This window comes from Neophocaena asiaeorientalis, unplaced genomic scaffold (genome assembly GCF_003031525.2).
Source record: "Neophocaena asiaeorientalis asiaeorientalis breed wild unplaced genomic scaffold, Neophocaena_asiaeorientalis_V1.1 scaffold606, whole genome shotgun sequence".
Classification (NCBI taxonomy): Eukaryota; Metazoa; Chordata; class Mammalia; order Artiodactyla; family Phocoenidae; genus Neophocaena; species Neophocaena asiaeorientalis.
The window spans coordinates 3,205,482-3,228,397 of record NW_020173687.1 but is presented as its reverse complement, the minus strand read 5'-3'; the positions used below and the strand labels follow the sequence as shown (position 1 = coordinate 3,228,397).

The 22,916-nt window shown below is 51.2% G+C and overlaps 1 long non-coding RNA gene across 1 annotated transcript; it reads right to left on the bottom strand.

Annotated features, from left to right (window-relative positions):
* Positions 1-342: 342 nt before the first annotated feature.
* Positions 343-1,902, bottom strand: LOC112402988 (uncharacterized). The gene is made up of 3 exons (XR_003003804.1): positions 1,724-1,902; positions 1,154-1,243; positions 343-476 (listed from the first exon to the last, which is right to left on the bottom strand). It is a non-coding gene; the product is annotated as an uncharacterized LOC112402988 (long non-coding RNA).
* Between the last annotated feature and the right edge of the window lie 21,014 nt (positions 1,903-22,916).

The window sequence follows — 22,916 nt, the reverse complement described above, 5'->3', positions numbered from 1 at the left end:
GGGGTGGCAGGGGCCCAGGCACCTGCAGGGAGGGTCAGGGGTGGGAATTCCACCTGCAGAGCACGTGAAATTGTCCAAATGGTTCAACCTGACCGGTTCTGTGCAGTTCCCTGAGAATCCGGTTCTGACCCTCGCAGACTCTCTCATTCCGCCGGCCCCTCCCTCCAGTGGATCAGGCTGCCCAGGCATCTGGAAATATCTTCAAGTCTTCAAGCGGCTCCTCGCTATGTCTTGCTGACATCATTTCCAGCGGTCTCCTGTGGGTGGCTGCCCCCTCTCTCACCTGCACATCTGGCTCTCGCCTCCCCACCAACCCCCCTTTCAGCCCCAGGTCTAGGGAGGCCCGGAGCAGTTTCCTGGGGCCTCTTGGGGGTGCTCAGGCCAGGCGGAGCTGGCGCCAGAGGCCTCCATCCTCCCTTCTCCAGTTTGACACGTTCCTCTCCTGGAGCTTTAAAGCCGAGACGTGGTCTCCACATCTGAGAAAACAGTTAAACTGACAATTCCTCGCAGACTCTGGTTCAAATCCTTATTAGGCTGTTAAGTGAGAGGGGATTTCACTTCCTTCCAGGGGCCTTCGTTTCTGCCAGTTCCCAGGCCTCCCCTCAAGGCCTTGCCCATCCTGTCCTCCTGCAGTCGCCTGATGTGGCCAGGGAAGCAGCCGGGGGTCCTGGCAGCCTCTGGGGAAAGTGGGACCCGTGCAGTAGGGCTGAGGGTTGGGAGTCCCAGAATGGGGCCCAGGGGAGGGCGGGGTGGGGACCCAAAAGTGACCAGCAGGTAGTAACTGAGGGGTCCTTGGAGAATGTGTTCTAGTGACACGGCCATGAAACACCTGCCTCCTGTCTGTGGGGATTTTACAGCTCTGCTCTGGACATGCACAGAGAAGTACCTATAAGCACGCATCCATACGTATAGACACACATATATATACTTACACATACACACATAGACCTACGCATAGACATACAAATATACACACACGCATAGGCATGTACATATGCATACACAGGCACACATACATGTACACGTACATATATACCTATGCCTACATGTACACATAGATACACATATACTCCCAGATATGTGTATACCTACATGTACACATAGCTATGCACACATACGGATGCATATATAAACAATGTAGATATATACCTACATAAATCATCCAGCCTGGGTCCAAACCCGGTCCACTGAGGTCGGCAGGGCCTTTGGGGAGCTGCCTGCCCGCTCTGGGCTTAGTTCTCATCTGCAGCGGGATAGGGTAGCGGTGCGTTTTCAATGAGAAGATGCACGTGGCACACGTTCCCAGTGGAGACATGGCCACAGCATCCAAAGGGCAAGGGCTGCAGGTCCCTGTACCCGGGAAGCCCAGGTGCACCTGCTGCAGGTGACCGGGCATTGTGACCCTGGCCCGTGCCTTTGGGGTACACTGCGAACACGAGACTTCCTGGGGGCGCACACGGCCCGCTTGAAAACTGGATGCTGCTGCACGAAACAGTGGATTTGAGGACAAACCGAAACAAACTTTCCAACGGAAGCCGGGGCTCTCCCTGTCCTGCCTGAAATCAGTGTCCCACTTAGGGAGGCACAGTCCAGCCACCAAAAGCCCTCAAGGTGAGTGAATCCCCAGTGTGAATTTCTCAAGGAACTTTCAGAAGGTCCGGTCAGTATTCCTCTCCACACCTTAACCCCTCTCCTGGCTTTCCCCTCCCCCACGCTCTCTCACCGGTGCCTTTTCCAGGGACTTCCTCTTCCCCAAACTCTCTGGCTGAGGTATCCTCAGGGGTCCTTGTCCTGCTTTCTGCTCCACGTTTTCCTCCTGCCTCGTCCCTCCTCCTGGTGATGTCACACCAGCCTGGGCTGGCGTGGGGATGAGGTGGATGTGGGGAAAACAGCGGAGGGGCCGTTTTCTTGAGCAGGTAAGGGGAAGAGGAAGGCTGGTCCCTCCCCCCCGTGGTCAGAGTCGTCCCTGTGACACACAGTTATTGCTCAAGGAACTTTGGGGAGACGAGACCAAGTACTGAGCACCTCGCCACCCACACTTCCATGACCTGAATACTCACCTTAATGACTTGTCAAATTCATTCACAGAATAAAACTTCCCTGAGATGGATCTGTGAGGATGTGCAGTGGAAAGCACGGCACGGCTGTGAGGCCGGATGCAGGCCGGGCGAGCGCTGCAAGTGCGCCCTGGCTCTCCTCCCATCAGGCCTCACACACAGGCTGTGCAGGCAGGTGTGTGTGTTATCCCCCCACCTCCCGGGCTGAGCCCTCCGTGGTGCCCTGCTTGCTCCTGCAGGGCGCTGGGGGTACTCCTAACCGCGCTCTAACTTACGGAGAGCCTATCTTCAATCTGTGCCTGCATTTGTGGGGTTACGTTTTATACCTGCCCCTTGCAGTGTAGAAAGAAAATAGATTTCGAATCTGGTTCTGTTCAGTGCAGTTAAATACTGCATGTAAACATTCCCCTCCATGAGTTCATTCGGTGTGGACTAATTAGAAAGTAGGTGTTTTACATGTTTGCGTTACGCAAAAATCCTTAGTGTGTTGTTATGTAGGTGTTTTGGAGTGTCTTAGTGATGCCTGGAAAATTGGTTGGGGGGTTTTGGACGGTCTGGGAATGTGTTATTGTTTTTTCCCATTTCACATAATGGGATATGAGCTTCCGAGGAAAATTTGCTTTGCAAAGCATTTCCAGGAATTGATAATATATGGATAATGAGGGTTGCCTGCCTTTTACCTGATCTGCACTGCTGGTCGGGGGTCGTTCTCACACGACTGGCCGAAGCCAAACAGACTGAGAGTCAGGGAGAGAACAGGGGTTGACACAATGAATCCCTCCCTCTTTTTGTTATTAACAAGAAAATTAATAAGTGCCTCAAAGAACCCTGCTGGGTGAGCAGCTGATGAAATGCTCTCTTAGGGGCTCCCCTGCGAGTTGTCTGGTAGTGGCTCCCCCGCCACTACGGCAGGGGGGGGGACTTTGCAGCCACGCTGCAGCTGGACGCTGGTCCAACTGAGGGCTCTGCCAGGCCGGGATGCAGAGCCCTGCCTCTCATGGTGCCAGTCGTGGGGTGAGCTGAGCCTGTAATTAGTTAGAGCTGCAGCTGATTGATTTTCTCAAGGCTGGCACTCACCTCGGGGCCTGGGAGGCCCGGGGGGGTTCTGTTGTGCCAATGTGCAGCCTGGCTGCCCGTGTGCCAACTGCAGCTGGGATTTCACTGCAGCCTTTCCTGCAGCAAACCAGGGATGGCCTCAGCCCTGCCTGTCACCGTGGCATGGACTGTGTGAGCCTGCTGCACCTGGAGGCCGAAACAGCCCGGATTCTGCCTGAAGATGCTTGTGGCCTGAAAGCTCACTTTGCCGTCACTCTACCCTGAGATGCAGCTTCCGTGCTGGCAGGATTCACGCAAACAGAAGTTGCTCTGCTCTTTCCTCCTCGGGCCTCCACTGCTGCCATTTGCCAGGGAGAGCCACTTGGTGATACTGTTAATTAAAACCATGGCACTCGGGGGCAGGAAACACACTTAAAACTCTGAAGCCATTTTTCCCTAATAGAAATCTTATTGTGGAGGTGTTTGTGGAGGTCGGGCTGACCAGGAAAACCTGCCAGCCTCAGATGAACTCCAATAGCTTTACCTAATTTACTCACCTGGGGGCCTGGAGGCAGAGCGGGGAGAAGGGCCTGCCATCGGCAATGGATCAGGGCGGCCACCCTCACCTCTCACCCTAGATTCTGTCCTGGGACTGGGAGATGGGAGGAAAGAGCCAGGCTTTCGTGGAGGAATCAGGAACTGCGGAGTGGATGCTTTGGAAATCGCTGACCAGGCATCTGGGAGTGAGCCTGACTGGCCATCTCTGTGCTGAGCTGTCTATAGTCAGACGGCTGTTGTCACCTGGAAATTAATTTTAAAGTGGTGGCTGTGACTGGGGAGTGGCTCTATGCTGGATCCATTAGTCACCCACACAGAATTTCCCCTTTCCATGTTTCCTGGCCCAAGTCGCTACTTTGAATGTTGACGACTCCTTGGAGCTGGCAGCATCCAGCAGACCTAGCTGGCTCCTTGGAGAGAAGCTGGAGTGATTTGAACAGGCCCAGAGGGAAAGGGCAGCAGAAAGCCTCAGGAATGTGCGGGCCCAAGCCTTCTGCAGTGGAGGGAGTCGTACTCCTGCCGCAGAGGGGTTAACTTATTCAGGGTTCTTGGCTAATTTGTGAAATTACCTCTTCTCACGGGGCTGGGAGAGAACGGTCTTAAATAGGAGCAGTTTAATTCTTGGATCCTGGTCCTAGTCAACGAAAAGCCAAATTTGATCCTCTCTCCTTCACTTGCCCATTTAAAGCCTGAGGCAGTGGGGCTGGGAGGGTGAGGGCTGGAGTTGCTATGGAAACTCAGGGCCTGGAAGTGGACAGAGCGCTTGAGTGCAGATGGTGGTCCCTGTGCCTGACACGGCCCCTCCTCCTCTCCCCCGCCTTCGAGCTGTGCCTGCCTGTGGTCCTGGAGAGACATGGAGACCACAGAGCCCGGCCTGCCCTTCAGGCACCCTGGCTTTCCCAGAGACTCGCATTGCCCTCCTATAGGCTCCTTCCAGAATGTTCTCCAAATTCTCTCCCAGTTCAACTCCTTTATCTCCATAGCAAGCAACGCCCCATGATTAATGGCCAGACCCAATACTGTCTTTTATTCCTGGCACCTTGGCCTCTGGTAAGCAGGTGGGGGTCTCCTATGCCTAGGGGCTGCATCCCACTGGTTCTCTTGAAGCTCAGAATCCTTCAGTGGCCAGCATTTGTGCAGTACAGACATCCCTGCAATACAATAAAGGATTTGTCTGGCCTTTATCCCTGGTTTCTGAGAGGAAACTTCTACATCTTTAGAATTTCCTGGGTGACAGCAGTATCTTTGCTATTCATGGGGGCCCCTTGGACCAGACCTGGGTTTATGCTAATGAGATAAGTCAGGATGAGGCTGCTAGAAAGATCAATCATGTGGTCAGAGGACTGGGGCTTAGACCTCTGTGATATCACACATTGCGGGAGGGGAGGGGGCTAGAGGGTGAGTTCAGTGGTGCAGCCAGTGATCCAGTCATCCTGCCTACAGAGAAAGCTCTGGACCCCAGGTGCAGGTGAGTTTCCTGGGTGGTGATATACATCCATGTGCTAGAAGGGGGACGAGACGAGCCCTGATTCCAAAGGGAGACAGCACAGAAGCTCTGTGTTTGGGGCCCTCCCAGGCCTGGCCCTAAGCATCTCTTCATCTGGCTCCTTTTCACTTGTGTCCTTCGTTACAATGCTAACCCTAAGTACAACGGTCTCCTGAGTTCTAGGGTCCTCCTCCTGGCAAATTACTGAACCCAGGGAGGTTGTGGGAGCCCAAATCTGTAGCCAGTGGGTCAGAAGTGCAGGTGGCCTGGGGACCCGGGAGCACTGGGCTGGCATCTGAAGGGAGGGGCTCTCATGGGGACCACCCCCTCGCAACCTGTGAGGTCAGAGCTAAGTCCGGGCCGTGCACGCCAGGTCGCGCTGCAGTCCCTCAGTACGAGTTCGGGGAAAGGAAAAGGAGGCACCTCCGCACTCCGACACGTCGGCTCGGCGCTTTCCTACGCTGGCTGCTCCTTGAGGTCTCCCGAGGGGCTGTTAGGGACACGAGCTGCCTGGGGCCCTTCCTGAGCGGTCTGCTTTGGTGGGTGAGCAATGGGTGCCTGGAATCTGCCTGTTTAACAAGTTTTTGCAGGAAGTTCAGAGGCATAATCGCATTTGAGAGTGACTTTCTCAAGGAGCAGAGCACACGTTCCGGGCAGAGAACATCTGCTTGAAAGGAGAGAACTTGCAGGAGGCCATTTGCCAACATTCAAACCAAAGGGAACAAAGGGACGGCGGAGAAAGAGTTAAGTGCTGGGCGCAGGGCACATTAAGATCTGTGTCTGGAAGGGCACAGCTTGAAAGCCAGGGTCACCCGGCCTGTGCTGTGACACAGCAGCCACGTGAGAGGCCTTCTTGCCTCTCAGGACGCTCTCCCCTGGCTCCAAGGGCCTCCGGTTTTTCCTTAGGGTCAAGGCATAGTGCCCTCTGAGGGGACCGGGCTGGAAGCCACGAGTTGCTGCTGGCAGGGGCCGGGGACCTCAGCAAATGGAGCTGTGAACATCTGGATGTGGGGCACAGGGCAGACATGCCTAGAGAACTGGTGGCACCTGATTAATTGGCCGTGACAACTTTCTCATGTCTGACCCTTTTCCCTTCTCCCCGGCCACTGCCCTGAGCCACTGTCAGCTTCCACGGGGGCGATGCCCACTGGCTCCCTCTCATCTCCCTGCTGCTTCTCTTGCCTCCATGCAGCCTTTCCTACTCACAGCAGCCAGGGTGCTCCTTTTAAAAGTCAATCAGATCATGTCTCTTTTGCTGAAAATCCTCCAATGGACTGTCCTCTCACTGGGAAAAATAGGAGCCCCTGTGGTGTGTCCCCGCCTGTATCCTCCACCTCCCTTGGTCCACGCCCGTACCAATTCGCAGCCACACCGGCTCCCTTTCTGTTCCTTAGCGAGTCCCACGCTCTCTTCTACCGCAGGGCCTTTGCATAAGATGTTCCATTGCTGCGATGCCCTGCCCTCCCTCCCACACTTGGCAGGGCTGGTTTCTTGAATTTTATCATCAGGCCCTAATGTCCCTCTTCAGAGAGGCCTTCCTTGAGCAGAACAGATAGACAGGTTACCCTACTATTGTCCAGGACATAATCCTGTTGCCCTTCAAAGAATTGGTCAGGCTTCTTAATATGTGTTTACCTGTTCGTTTTTCCTGTCTTTTCTTCTATGCTGTTGAATGTTCCATCCAGTGCCTGGCAGACAGTAGGTGCTTATTTCAGTTCAAGTGGCAATAGGAGTGTGGCAGGCGATAACCCCGACACCCTCGGTGGCTTACCTCAGAAAGGGCTCCTTCTCGATCACAGGGCTTGCCCAGTGCCAATGGGTGGGGACTTCTGCTCGCCACACTCCAGCTAAAGGGGGTTCTGCCACCATGCAGCCGCTTCATCCCGACTAAACATCCTGCAAAGTTTGCCAAAGAAGAGGAGTCAAGAGAAAAAGGAGATGCATGGTTTTCACAGCATGGCAGCCCCATGTGCCTGGTCTATTTGCCCCATCCAGACATATGGCTCCAACTTACTGGTCTATTTGCCCCATCCAGACATGTGGCTCCAACTTACTGCAGAAGGTCCGGGAAACGGAGGGGGCAGGTGGGATGCCGGGTGAGCACGAATGGGAAGAACCTGGGGAGCCAGAAGATCTATAAGCCAGAGGTCCCATAGGGGGCGGGAGGACCACACCCACGGCAACGAGCACAGAAGCTTCCCCGAGATTTTCCCTGCCTGTATTCTTCTAGAAACTAATGGTCAGGCTGAAGAGTGGGCAAGGACTCGGGACAAATTCTCCATTTCCTTTTGCACGAGCCCTGGCCTGTGTGACGGAGTAGCTGTGTCTTCCGCGGGCAATGTAGATATTAGGAGGTGGACAGAGACTCTGCAGCCATTATCAGGCTCTGCTTGCCTAATGTTCCATGAAGCACCTTGGAAAACAGACCGCCGGGGGAAATAAGTGATCGCGGGGGCACCGGCGACCTCCAGCTGGCTTCAGGGATACTCCCTTTCCCTGTGCGGCCTCCCGCCCTCCTTGTGGGCTCCTGGGAAATGGGCCGCAGAAACCAGCCCAGTGATTCACCTCCCGCCTTCCTGTGACTTCCTCCCCGTCCAGTGCATGTCACGTTTAATTATAAGGCTGTGGATGGCGGGGATGTTAATTATAGGGCTGAGGCTGTGTTACCTAGAGAAAGTCGGTGCACATGGAATCCTGCTTTCGTCAAGGAGGAAAATTGTATTTTTCCTGATCTCAAAAAGAATGCCAGGGAAAGGAGCAGAGTCACACTTAGGAGTTGTAAACTAATGAGATTCAGTTTAAAAAAATTAAAAACCTTTTTATATGCAGAAGATTGGGAGAATCCATTTCCGGCATTTGGAGTTTCTCCTCAGCTGCGTTACCTGGCAGTGGTCTGGTGAGGGGCAGTGGCTTTCCTATGGGGAGGGTTGGGGTGCTGTCTTAGGTAGAGCCAGCTTGGCTCCTGGTGTAAAGCCAAGAGTAGGTTAGGCTGGGTTTTCTAAATACATAGAGCAAAAGCATTCCTTGGCAAGAATCTTTCTGGCAAAAAGCAAGCATGTATATTCCAAAGAGTAAGATGGGGTGAGAGTTTGACATATTTTGGTTTGTGAATAAATAAAAACCAAGCTAACACTGATAATAATAACAGCAAGAACTGTTCTTTGAGCTTGTGTTATATGCCAGGCCGCATTCCAAGTGCTTTGGGTGCACTCTGCCATTTAGTCCTCACAGCAGTCCTGGAGGTGGTTCCCACTTTAATCCCAGCGCTCATGTGTGTATGTGTCCATGTGTGCACACACACATGTTCTTGCACTCGTATGTGCATGCATCTGTTCCTCTGTGTGTGACACTTCGTACCCCACTTGGTGTCAGGCCCTTCATGTGGTCTCTTTCCTGGATCCCCCAATAGCACGATGAGGTTGGTACTGTCACCTGCTCCACTTCGCAGCTGAGGAGAGCACTGATTTTAGATGGAAACGGAGGCTGCACGGTGGAGGTGGGACCCGCACACAGATTAACCCAGTCACAATCCTGAGGACCCCTCTGGTCCTACACTACTCTTGGAGTTTAGTATTTTTCCTGTTTTTTTCTTTTATTCTCTTCTGCTTGGTGGGCGGTGGCTGGGACTGTTTGGGTGCAGCTTGTTAGAGGGTCAGGCCACTGGCTAACTTGTTCATTTTGCCTTTCCTAAGACTCGTGGGGCTCCATAAAAAAGTCAGCTTAAGTGATCAATTATTCAACACAAGGACAGAAAGCTCTGCACTGAGGCTATAAACAGCGGGTAGACAACGGTAATTTCTTAATAAAAGGAATTCCACCATGTTCCTCATCCTGTACTAGGAGAGAGTCATGGAATCGACTGAGTGAAGGCATCAAGTTTAAGCCGCTAATTACTTCCTAATCATGCAGAATAAAAGCTACATCCCTTAAAATACATCAGACAGCTAAACATAATCTTTGCTTTTCCCGGTATCATCTAAGGCATCCAGATGTTACTGTAATAACTGCTCCATAAACAGACACAAGACCCAGCTGCAGGGCCGACTTCTCAGCATGCTTGTGCCTCGCGAAGTCTCTCCCCAGGCTGGGTTCTCCATAGCTGCTCAGCGTCGCCGCAGCCCTGCTGGGAGGGGACGGGCTGTGGGTACAAGCACACGCCAGAGGGAGGCCAGCGGGGAACCTGCCAAATCTGAGTGTGATTAAACCCAGGACCCACCTGAAACCTTTTGTCTGTGGTCCTTTAGCAAAGCTGAGGGGTTTGGGCGTAGAAGAGGATGACTTGAACAGGTTGGAATAAACTACCTCAAACACCGAGACATACTTAGGTGGCACAATTTAATTTAGGGCCATCAACATTAGTGATAGTGAACGTAGCTAACACTGACTGGGGGCTTATTACGTCTTACTGCGTTGAAGCATCCACCCTGTGAGATGGCTGTGTCACAGAATGAGATTCAAAGAGGTGAAGTGATTTCCCCGAAGTCCCTCTATAAGTAAGTGGGGAAGGTGGAATCTGAGTACCAAAAATCTGGTTCTGCTATTTCACATGTTTCCATTTGGTTCAAGATGGCCTTTCATCTTTCCAAACAACTTCTGTAGAATCCATGATTTGGTAAAATAAAGTTGGTTTTGACATTCAGCAAAAGATCGCATTTTTAGCGTTTATTCTTTTTTATCTTATGTGTGTATAAAATGATACCTGCTCACTTGCTGTAAACATTTCGAACAACACAAAGCACAAAGACAAATTAGTGACCACCCAAATCCCATCCCCTAGTTTAATAGTTTGTTGAATATTCTTCTGGGCGTACTCCATCCCAGAATGTTCCATGATATGGGATACCCCAAAGTGCTCCAAGCAAGGGGCTCTGCAGTCATGATGGCTGGGAGACTCTTGGAGGGTCATGATGTGTATCCTTACATTAAAGGATCTAAGATGTTCTGCGGTAAATGAACTCATTTGTCTTGATCCCATCTCATGCTCCCCAACCCAACTTGTCCATGGAATGCCTTATCCCATAACGTGGATTTGCACTCCTTCCAGAGAGCGTGCTCTGGGGAATGCTGGCCTCGACACCCTGCGCCCATCCACAGGCATTTATCAAGCAGAGACTCTGGGCCAGGCCAACGCTAGGCTCTGCAGGCTCAGGGCTGAAGGAGGCAAGCCCCCATTCCACAGTGCCCACTTTTTCTATTATTTCGAGATTTTCCAAGAATACAACCTTATTATCTACAAGTTATGATTGTTTTGTCTCTTCCAACGTTCAGGACTGCTTTTATATTCTTGTCTAATTGCTTTGTTTAGCACTTCTGGAAAAATGTTATACAATAGTAGTGATAAAGGGCACTCATAACTTTGTGACTCTAATGGAACACTTGTAGCATTTTCACAATGAATTATGATGGTAATTTTTGGATTGAACTGTGTATTTAAAAAATATTTATAAAGCATATCCCCTATTTCCATTTCAAGTATCAGAAGTGGATACTAAATTTAATGAAGTATATTTATGGCTTATTAATTGCATGCTTCTTTTCCCCTCGTCCTGTTAATTTGGTAAAGGCATTTTTAAAAGTTTCCTAAACGGAACAGTTCCTGGACTGTGCACACCATCATGGTGTGTCATTTGCTTCTATTCACTAACTACGTTCGAGCTGTTGGCATAAACCTTCTCTAACTACCTTTTCTGTGGTGATCTATGTCAGCCCTGGCTTCCAGGTTATACAGCCTTCATAAAAACAGTCAAGTGAGTTTTGTCTTTCTCTATGCACTGGAACTGTTGAAACAGTGTAGGAATAATTAGCTCCTTGAAGATTTGAGAAAACAAGACTCTGCCAAGCAGCAACTCCTGCCCTGCCATTATTGATAGTGTAAATTGTTTCAGCTACTTTGGAAAGTAATGTGTTAATACCTAGTTAAGCCGAAAACATTTATACCCTATAATCGCACAACACGCTCCTATATCTGTAGCCTAGAGAAACGCTCTTACATGCACAAGGAGACGCGTCCCAGAATTTTCACTGCACTGTTGTTTTGGTTAACAAATCGAGAATGACCTAAATGTTCTAATAGGGGATTGGACAAGGTAATTTATGCAACAGACTAATCTGTGGCAGTTGAAGTGATTGAATTAGGTCTCCCATATCAACCTGGAAAATTCTCAAAAACAAAGTATGAGGGGGAGGGAGAAGAAAGTGAAAAAGAACATGTCCATTTAGATACGATTTGCATAAAAGTAACACAGGAAACAATACTACGTACGATTTCTGGATGCACATCTATTATCAAAAGTACAAAAGGGAAGGATATACATCACTTTTAAGAATCCGGTTTCCACTGAGGAGGGAAAGAGAGGAACAGAAATGGTACTCAAAATGTCTTGGTATTATTTTATTCACTAAATCAAAAAGGTCTGCTCTAAGTACAGAACAACCATGGCATCTCCTAAAGCTGAGTGGTGGGACACGGGTGTCTGTTACATTAACCACATTTCGTTGATGGCCACGGCCTCTGCTGCCTTCATTAATTTTTACCTGGTTTCTCGAGAAAGGGCTGAGAGGTCTTCCAACATCACCTGTTATGTCTCTAATCCTTTCTCCTGTTTATGCTCTTTTCAGAGTTGGAGATGGAGGCTGGATGGTGACGACTGACATTCTCTGGGTACCCTGACCTGGATAACACGGTGCTCGGGACGCAGCAGGTATCCCGTAAATGTGAGGTGACATCACCCCCACCACCAGCATCACCCCCACTGCGGCACTACACTTGTCTCCCCAGATTCTCTGCACCACCTGCCTCGATATGGACTGTGGTCACTTCCAGGTGGGTGGGAGCGGCACCTCGTGAGAAGTGGGGGCATGGGCCCAGCACTCACTGGGTCCTGTGCCTGTCACTTCTCTGCTCTGTCCACTTGCAGTAATGATTCCCAGGTTATTTTTCAGGACCTGTCCCACCGGGTTGGTGGCAATAAGGGGGCTGTAGCTTTCCCCCCTCCTCTGTCCTGCCCACGCACAGCACTTCCTCCTTCTCCCTGGCAGCCTGTTGCTCCGTCCCCAGCTTTCACAGCTTCTCCTCTTGCGTCTCCGTGAATTGAAATCATGTGTGTCCCCTGGCAGTCTCCTGCTGTGAGCCTGTTCTGATTGTAGCTGGTGGACTTCTGTCAGCGTCTATGGCTTGCGGGGGAGGGGGGGGCGGTTCTTGTTCCCTGATTTCAGAGGAGGCCAAGTTTACTTGTCCATGTGTAGATTCCTTAGGTCAGTGGTTCTCAATGTGGAGCAATGGTTCCTGCATCCCAGGGACATCTGGCAATGTCTGGAGACATTTTGGGTTGTCACACCTGGCTTGGGGGTGGTGATGCTTCTGGCATCTGGTAGGGAGACAGCAGGATGGTGCTCAACACCCCACAAGGCAGCGAGAGGACAGCTCCCACCCCAATAAAGAATGATTCTGCTCCAGCTGTAACCAGTACCGAGACTGAGAAGCCTTGCTTTAGGCTCAATGAGCCGTTTATTCAGGTCTGCCCCATTTTACGCAACGGCTTGGAGCCGCGACATGTGCTTCATCTGGTTTTATTTAACACGCACCAGGCTCCTGGTGCTGTACTATTGCTGGGTGACCTTCCATCTATCTTGTAACTTTGCTAATGTACACAGTACAAAATATCTACTTGAAGTCAGAAGATGCGTCTGAATCTTTGTTATGCCACTTTCTTCTGTGCATTCACTTAACACATCTTTGCAGAGCGCCTACGAGGCACCAGATCTGGAGCCAGACTATGCCCTTCTGGTGCTCACAGCCCAGCGGGAACACAGGAAGTAAACAAGTAAAGGGATAAAGCAAGGCACATTTAGGACAGCAGTGTTCAGTAGGAAGGAAATAGTTCCGAGAGTACATAGGCAGGTGGTGTATTAGTTTCCTGGGGCTGCTGTAACAAACTGCCACAATTTGACTTAAAACACCAGAAGCATATTGTCCCCAGTCTGGAGGCCAGATCTCTAATGCAGGTGTGGGCAGGACAGAGCTCCTCCACAGGCTCCGGGGAGGGTCCTTCCTCCCCTCTCCAGCCCCTGGCGGCTCCAGGCCTTCCTTGGTTGTGGTTGCCTCACTCGGCCTCTGCCTCGGCTTCAAATGGCTTCTCTGTGTCTTCTCCTCTGTTTCTTATAAGGACACGTGTCATTGGATTTAGGGCCTGCCTGGAAAATGCAGAACGATCTCATCTCAAGATCATTAACTTAATTACACCTGTAAAGACCAGACCCTTTTGTCCAAGTAAGGTCACATTTACAGGTTCTGGAGGTTGAGGTGTGGACATATCTTTCCGGAGGTCACCATTCAACCCGCTACAGATCCACATGATCTTCCCTGGAAGTCCCCAGCTGATTTCCTTTTTTGATCTTTAACCATCAACAGGAGAGGCTGGATTAGACCAGGCAGGATTCACTAACCCTTCCAAAGCACACTGATGCTCAAACACGAACAGAGTTCTCACACCAAGAATAAGGCAGGTGGAAATCCTGTCTGTTGGCTGGACAGAGAAGCAGCGGGCTCTACCACCGTAACCCCCTTCCCCTCTTCCCCGCCTTCCAGACCTGCCCAGTGTCACCCTCCCTCCGTGCTCTTTATCTCATTGTTCCTGAAGCAGAGGCTCTGAGGCTGGAGCATGCATCAGAATCACCTGGAGGACTTGGGTTTCAGGTTCACAGCCTGCACTTCTGACGAGTTCCAGGTGACGCTGAGCTGCTGGTCCAGGCACCACATGTTGAGAATCTCTGGGCGGAAACTGCTTCCTGCTGCTGCCGGCTTCTCGGCCTCTTGACCCTGGGATTCCCGCTCAGCCCCGCTTCCACCCGGCCCTTCCAGGTCCTGCCTCCTTTCCTCTTGTGTGGCATTTACTCTCGGGCTCCCCCGGTCACCGCGCTCGGAGCTCGTGTCTTGCAGCCAAGGACAGCGTCTGGTCCCCACGCCGCAGCGTCTAGCACAGCATCCACGTGGATGGCACGCATCAGATGGGTGGCGCGAGTGACGTTCACGCAGCCTTCCTCCTCGAGGAGCCGGTGGGCGCTGTGAGAGCTCGCGCGTCAGTGGGCTCTGAACTCCAGGCTTCCTGCCTCCAGCTGGTTGTCAGCACGGCTCTCCGGGCAAGCCATCTGCCCTCCGTGTCCCCTGCATCGGCAGGCAGACTCTCAACCACTAAGCCACCAGGGAAGCCCCACTTCAGCTTTTGAAAGCCGTAAGACAGGTGCAGTTACGTTACAGTGTAGAATGAAAATGCTCCTAAGTTTTAAGGTACAGTGTGCAGATTTTAGCAGTTCCTTGGGCAGAGGCCCTGCCCCTACAGGGGCCGTTCCTTCACTGCCCCACCCCCACCCTAGGGCGCCCTGCACAGAGCTGCACACAGGCCAGGGGCTCAGGCCTGGGAGAGGAGAACAGACTAGTGAAGCTGCCTTCCGAGCACTTCTCTTACCCTAACACAAATGCTTTTGCAACCCCTGTGCCCCAAGGCCATGTTTCACACTGAGGCAGGGTCTGGAGGCAGGAGCTGACACCAGGCAGCTCTCACCCTTGGAGGAAAAAAGCATTTGATTATTTGAGGCCAGAATGGTCCAGCCTTCACCTCCCTGGCCTTTTGCACTGGAACAAGGCCAGTCAGTTCTGTCTGCTCCTGCCGGTGGTGACTTGGTTTAATCACACAAGTGCGTGTCTGGGAGAGCTCCCTGGCTGCCTTGACTACACATCCTCACCCCTGCCCGGCCTCGCACACGCTCCCCAGGTCATTCATCTCATAAATAATTCCCGTTCATCCTTCCTGAGTCTTTTTCAATATCGCTTCTTCCAGGAGCTGTGCCTGACCACGTTTGTTTGCCGGACACAGTGTGCGGCACAGGGTGAATGTTTATGTACATTTAGGGAGTGGCCAGAGCTTAATATTCACGAGGAGCACAGCCCTAAGCATCCACACATGTAAAAATGCACGCTGTGCCTTTTCCATAGTGCTCCGCAGAAACTCAAAGGAGAAAACGCTTGTAAAAATACCTGATGAACTACAAAGCAGTGCCCATCCCGTGGTGAGAAAGCCCTTTCCCAGAGGATGGTCCAGAACACGATTGCAGTATGCCCTAACACACACCAGTGCCGTGTGCGGCCCAGGCTTTGCAAGGAATCACGTTAAAAGAAGCAAATTCCACAACCAAAAATGATTAGAAATAAATTGCAATCTTTTCTTGCTTGTCCACAAACATTAATGGGGATCCTGTTAGTAACTCAAAGCATCTCTTCTCCAAATTTCCTTTTCTCCCCATCACCTCATACCCTTCATGTTTCTCACCTGTCAAACCCCCAAATAAATCTCCTGACACCCCAAAGTAATCCTCTCTTCCTCTCCTCCTCTCCTGCCTCCCCTGTCATTATGTAGATTCTCCAGCCACTGGGGCATCTCCAAGTCTACCTAAAACCCAGATTCTTTATAACAAAGGAGAATCCTGGGACTTTTTCCCAGCTAGCCAGAATCCCTTCATTGTCCCTGCACCAGATCCTGACTCCTCAACCCCATTTCCAAATTGTGGGGAGGCGAAGAATTTGGGCTAGCAAAAGCAAGGTCATCTTTAGAGGATGGACGGTACAGTAGGAGGAAGTCTGAGGATTTTCAACCCCAGTCAGTCATATCTCATTGGCAGTCCTGCTTCTAATTCTGCACCATTTTCTAGTTTGTAGGCAAGCTTCCTTTCCACCATCTGTGTGTCTCCAGGCCAAACCTGGGAGGTGGTTCTCCCTCTGCCTCTACCTTTTTTATTTTCATTTTTGCTTTTTTTCCAGATGAGAACACTGAGCTCAGGTAAGTGAAGTGACCAAACAAGAGTCACAGCACATAGGGGACAGAACTAGGATTAGACCACACAGTCTCCGACCCCGGGGTCCCCCGGTGCCAGCTCTGTCAATTAGCAGTTTACTAGCAAGCCGGCACAGCACACTAGTGAGCTGATGCTATTCCAATCATCCCCATGTTACAGATGAGTAAACCGAGGCTTAGAAAGCTAAAGTAACTTGCATGAGGTCTCACAATCAAAAATTGACAAATTTGGCATTTGACTTTGTTCAATTAACTGTAAGACCCATGGATATTTGCCTCTTCTATTCTTGTCCCATTATATATGATCAAAACTTTGTACTAGTTGTTTCATGTCTCTTTTTTTTTGCTGTATATATAGCACTTACCCTTGAAATATCAAGGAAGTCAGAAAAATGTGTTCTTTGCAACCCTTCTCAGTGCCTCCTTCCACCCATGTGCCCCAAGGCCAGTGGCCTCACACCTGCCTCTGCAAGCCCTGCCCACCCTTGCTCTGGAGGCCACGGCTGCCTGCAGCTTCTCGGCCAGAGCTCACTGCAGTCAGGCTGTCAGGGTCAGACCTGGTATCTGCAGGGGAAGCTGTGGACACCTCCACCACCAATAACACCAGGTGAAGTTCAAGGCTGGGGGCATTCCCAAAGGGCTTAACTTTATTTTTTATAGTCTCAAGTGTGTTCTCTAGGTCTTTGGGGGGACTTTTGTTTACTTATGGAAGAAAACAAGCATGATCAATCTTCCCTGGACCTCGGGAGCAATACAATTTCATGAGGTTGGCGCCAGAGTGAGACATACGTGGGTTCAAGTCCCTGCTTCCCTTGCACCTGAGGGACCACGGGCAGCTGCTTCAGGTCCGGGGGGTAGGGCTGCTAAGTCAAATAGTATCCTTTCTGTGTGCAATAAACCATTTACTCACCCCTCCCATTCCTGGCACCCTAACTCAAAACCTAGACCCCATGGCTGTTTCACATCTCTCTTCTCTCTCCTTCCTCTGCCCTTCCTTCTCTCCAATTCCCATTGTGATAACAGTCATTCTGAGGTGTCAAGAAAGACCTTTTCTTTTTAATCAAAAGGGGAGAATTCTAACATTTAAGTCTGGATGCCGCCTTGAAAGGTCACCTGCTGTCCACCCCCGTCTTTAGACAGGACCACTTTCAACTGATCCAGACAAATGGAAGCTTTCTCTACACATTTGCTTAAAAATGACGTTCCTTTCTCTTTTTGTGGTTTAGGAAAAGGCTAATTTTAACACATCAGAAGAGATACTTAAAGGACCGTGCAATATGAAGTCAAATGTGCCAATTATACCTGCGCCGTTCGCAGGTAACTGCATAATGAATGGGCTGCTTTTACAGGCGACCGTCTGGGCCAAGTCCTCGCACCGTCCGTAAGGGTCAGCCTTTCTCGTTCTTAATTTTGTAAGTCAGATGAAGCTATTCTATACGCGCATAGAGGGACCTGAAGGCGCAATCAGTTAATCGGGACAGGTTGGTTAAGTTGATCTGTAAATGATAATTGTGGGAAAAGTCTAGCCCTTATGGCTTCCTAATCAAAAGCCCATCACCTGAATAGGTGAGTGCCTCCTGAAGGGTGAGTGCCAGTTTTTACACATTTTTACATATTTTTGATCTCATTATTTGAATAACTTAAAAAATACCCTAATAAAGGGAGGAAATAATATCAGAGCTTCCGGCCAATGGAAGAGAGAAGCACCTGCCGAGACCCATCACCTGCTTTTAAGGGAAACCTCTGACCCCTAAGCCAAGAGCCTCGGGGCTCTCACACAAGGGAGTGAGAGACGTGGAAGCAGAGCAGTGGGAATGGGAGACAGGAGTTGTCTCAGGACCGCCTGCAGTGGAGGATCGTGCTCAGAAAGGAAGGATGTGGAGGCTCGGAGGCCAAGGTGAGGGCTGTTCTGCCCCAGGGCCCCCTGAGCAGCCGAGGATGGGCCTGCGGTGCAGCATGAGCTTTTGGTTGGGGGTGAGCAAGGCCCAGGAAAGGCTCCCTCCTTTGCCTAAGCTCTGAGGCATCCCTTGGGTTGACCCCCGAGTCTTCACCCACTGAGCGGCCTGGCCCTGCTCTGCACCTCACTGTCTCTGAGCGAGTCTCAGCCGAGCAGTTTTAACTTCCAAAGACATTTGACGATGTCTGCAGGCATTTTCGGTTGTCACATGGGGTGGGGGGGAGCTGCTACTGGCATCCAGTAGAGTCCAGGGCTGCTGCTGAACACCCCACAGTACACAGGGCAGCCCCCCAACAGAAAACGAGCCAGCCCCAAATGCTGAGAAATCCTGTCTTGGAGCCTTTGGTTGCAATTCTTACAACTACAAAAGGCTGAAAGGCACTGCTTTCGAAGCAGGTGCCTGAGGAGCCAGCCCTTGCCCAGCTCCCTGCCAGCCACCCCACACGTCAGGGGATGGTGATGCGGAGGGGCCGGGAGGTCGTGGCCAGATGTGGACAGACACAGCAGTGAGAAGAGCAGGGAGCCGGCCAGGCCGGCCTGCTCCCACCACTCGGGACCCGAAACCACTCGGTGTGCAGCAGAGACGTGCCAAGCAGAGCTCACACAGCTGCTGTGCTCAGAAAAGACGTTCTCCAAGACACTGGGCTGCAGCTTGCATCATAGCCCTTCCGGCAGTTCATCCGGAATGGAGTGAAGTCGGCTGACTGTCCTCCAGGTGATTCTGATGCATGCTCCAGCCTCAGAGCCTCTGCTTCAGGAACAATGAGATAAAGAGCACGGAGGGAGGGTGACACTGGGCAGGTCTGGAAGGCGGGAAGGAGGGGGAGGGAAGTCAGCGAGGTGGAAAGCACCCAGAGTGTCAGGCCTGACTGGGGGAAACTCCGAGTCTGCAGAGATCTGCTCCTTCAGGCTGTCTCATCATTGCTCCATTTCTTGTTTTATATCTTAACTTGGATGTCAGTGACATAGAGCTCAACCTATCTGCAATAAATCCCAAATTACATTTTATAAATACAATTTACCAAAAGGCAACAAGAAGCTGTTTTACTTTATTCATTATTTTAACCTACTTTTCCCATGTGTGTCACTGATTTTTGAATTTTTAATATTTTATCTAGAATCCGTGTTAGGCTATACCCGAGCCCAGCAATTCTGTGTTGCTCTGTTTTTCTAAAGATCAGCTATTCTTCAAATAAGAAGTTGGTAATGACATGTTAATAGATAAATCGACAAAATAACTTATTTAACTGTATCGGTAAGTTTATTCTTTCAGCAGTCATATGACATCCACCATCTAGGTTCTTTCAGAATCCCTCGGAGTTATTTCCATTTAAAAGCAGAGAAAATGGAGGCACAGGGTGATTAAGTGATTTGTCTGTGGTCCCCCTACTGGGAAGGGGTCAGATTGGGACGAGAAGCCAGCTATTCTGACGGAAGCTTATGTCTGTAAAATCACACATGGGTACTGTGCTAAAGGACTCTTATGTCCCACAGTCTAAGGGCCTTTTCTCTGGACTTGAAGCCCTGCCTGTTTCCCGGCATTCATGCTGGGAGGGGTGTTTGTGCAGAGGGACCCTTGGTGAGCTGCTACATTATGCAAATTTGATTATCCTGTCTGACGTTATTGATGTCGGCAGCCATTGTGAAATGAAGTTTGGGAGATGGAGTGTGGAGGACAGCACTTGTAATTTTTAATAACCATCCTCTTTTACTTCTTATGGGAAGGTTGTGGGTGCTTTGATGGAACCCGTCTGTCATGATGAAGAAGTGGACACAGTGTCTTGGCACACTCCAGGCAAGCTCGGGGCTTCAGTCCGCTCGTTTCTGGTGAACAAGTTCCTCAGGAACCTCAGATATTCTCCACCGTTAAGGCAGACTGGGAACAACTGAGGGGCTAGTGAGATTGTGACCCCTTGACGTTTAGTCATCTCTGGAACTGGTGCTCTCCATAGGCTTGGTACCCAGCAGGTGTTGGCACAGTGATGGCTCACAGTGATGGCTGATTCCAAACTTAAAGAACCTTTCCACCTAGAGTTTCAACAGCTCAGTTATCCACTCCTTCAAGTTCAAAATCTCCTTATCTGACTGCCTTGTCAGGTTCTCCCTTTGCATGTCATACGGCCAGGACAGGACAGATAATGTCGCCTTCAAGGATGTTTCATGTGGAGCCTGATGAACGGCATCACCATCTGCCCAGTCATCCAAGCAGGATGACACCCTGGCATCATTTCTGATTTCCAGTCTCCTCCCCACCAGGCACCTACTCATTCATCAAGCACTGCCTCTCCTATTCCCTCACTATCACCCGAACCCTCACACTTCTCTCCGTCTCCACCACCAACTCTCTGGACCATGCCAGCTGCAAACCTAATTGCTTTCCCTGTCAATCCATATTCCACATAGTAGCCAGAGTGACATGTAGTCAACTCCTACTTAAAACCTCCCATGGCCCCTCGGGTCAAAGTTCAAGGTCTTCACATGACCTAAGGCCCTGCGAGCTGTGGTTCTCACCAACTTCTTCACCCCCATCTCCCACCCTGCTCCCCGCCTCCCAAATCCACAGTCTCCAACGTGCCGCACCTCCTTGAAGCCAGCCTTCACACACGCTGTTCCCTCTGCCCAGAGCGTCCTTCCCCTGCTCCTTGTCTGGCCAACTCTTACTCATCTGCCAGGTCTCAACTTGACAATCTTCAAGCTGAAGCCTGTCTTCAGTGAGGACTTCTCTGAGTGACAGGAAAGGCAGACACTTGTAAAGCCCTTGCTCTCTCCCCGGGACCCACCAGAGCGCTTTGTACACTGACTTGTTTAATCCTTGCAGCAACCCTATGGCATAGCTAAAACATATTGTCTGCAGCTTGCAGATGGGGAAACTGAGGCACCAAGAGGTAAACGAACTTGCCAAGGCCACATGTTTAATAGAAAAGCCAGGATTCAAATGCATACATCTTGGCTCCCCAGCCTGTGCACCTATCTCCACACCACAGGTCTCTCAGCTCTGACTGCAGGCAATGGCTGGTGATGCACCTGGTGATGCACTCACTTGTACCCCACGCCCTGGAATTCATTTCTGCTGCTGCTGCTGCTTACCCAGTGATAGTCTCCCCACCACATCTAAAGCATCACATGGGAAGGACTTATCTTCTTGTTCGCTGGTGCATTCCCATTGCTCAGGAACACATTCTTGACTCAATGAATAAATGATTACGAATCCTCCCTCAGCACGTTTTCCTGTTGGAGCCATTGTTGTTCCCCCAAAGCATTCCAGGTTCACTCTGGGGCAGAAGCAGGGGCTGTTTGTGAACATTCTTGGCTGATCAAAGGTGTCCAAACAGGGAGGGGAATCGCCCACCAGGGGCTTGGATGAGGTCCCTGTGTCATAGAATAATTTGTCTTTTGGTTGGTATCTCTTCTCTCCCAGCCCAGGAAGCGTCCAAGCTTTCATTTGGGAGCTCTAAGCCTCTCCTCTCTAGAAAAAGGAAGTTTTAGTGACTTCTCTTGCCAAAAGCAAAAACTGCTAGGAACCTGGAAGGAGCACGGTGCCCTGATTCCTGTGGGGAGAGGTGAACTGGAGACTCAACAAAGGGGAAGCGGACATCCCCTCCTCCTTGGCCAGGGTCTGTGTGGAGACTCGGCTGCAACAAACAGATGGAGATTGCTGCAGAAGGCTGGAAAGGGGGCTGGCCTGGAGAGCTGCCGGGAGGCTCCTGTGGGTCCTTTTGCACTGGACTGGACAATGGTCAGGGGCAGCCGAGTGCGCTCCCTGGAGCTCAGTGACAGCCCGGGGTTGGGGACCACTGGTATCTGGGAGCTGAAGAAGCCCCTGGGGCTGAGGGCCTGCCCCGGGGTCTCCCCCACTGGGGCCTGGTACCTGTGAGCTCAGGTCCTTAATGCCACCCCAGGGTGGGGGAAGCGATGTACCTGAAGCTGAACGTGCTGTCCCTGGGCCACGTGGGGATTACTGGCGACTAAACTGGACTCAAAGATGTGGCGTGTATTTCTCCCCAGTGTCGTCAGCACACCCGAAGCCCGGACAGGGGCCTTGGGACCTTGTCTTAGGTGCTGAGCACACAAAGCAGACTGGATGGGGGGAGGGGGGCGTGGGCAGAGCCTCGGGCGCGAGTGGCGTCATCCCTGCAGGATGAGCGATGGTGACGGGCTGCCTTCGGTGCTGGTGCAGCAGGAAGATGTGGCGATGCAGCTCTGAGCTCTCTGCTGCTGCTCTGTGGGTTCTCCCCACCCACCTCCTGCACCCAGGGCCTTGTAGAGTCTGGTTTCCGGGGCTTGGGAAATTTGCTCTGCCAGGTGCCTCTGGATGTCTGTGTCTGGGGCTCAGGCCGGAAGTCCCTCTTCTAGTGGGGCAGTCAAGCCTCTTCTGGGGCAGGGAGGGCCTTGATGGTGAAGAAAGTCCTGCAAGCCCCTTCGGGGGGGCCCGCCGGTTCTTCAGAGTGTCGTCAGGTTCATCGTGTTTATTCAGCTACGCTCGCGTTTCCTTCTGCCTGTGACTCCCCCTCTGTCACAGGGGGACGCCTCCACAGTGGGTCCTCGAAGGGAACCCATCCTCAGGGACACCCGAGGGCCCAGCCTGCCAGGCGAGAGCGGGGCGGGAAGGAACAGTGGCTGGTGGGTGAGACAGGCGAGGGAGCTTGACAGGAGAGTTTTATTCAATAGTTAATAAGCAGTGGGCCAAGCAGATGTGACGTTAGGAAAATTTAATTAGGACATGCAACTTATATATGTAATTGGATGCCTGGGGGTAATAATAAAGCATTTTCACAATACCTCTCTAACCAAAAGGAAATAAAAGGTTTGTTTTGAGTCATAAAATGGGATCAGTGGTGAACAGCTGCAGATGCTGGGCTGTCCTTTCCGCTGTCCTGAAGGTCACTTCTGTGACCCAGCCTGTGGTGCGTGGCACGGTGCCTAGTAGGTGTTTGTGATATTTGCTGTTACAGAGTTTTCTGATGAGATTAAATAAG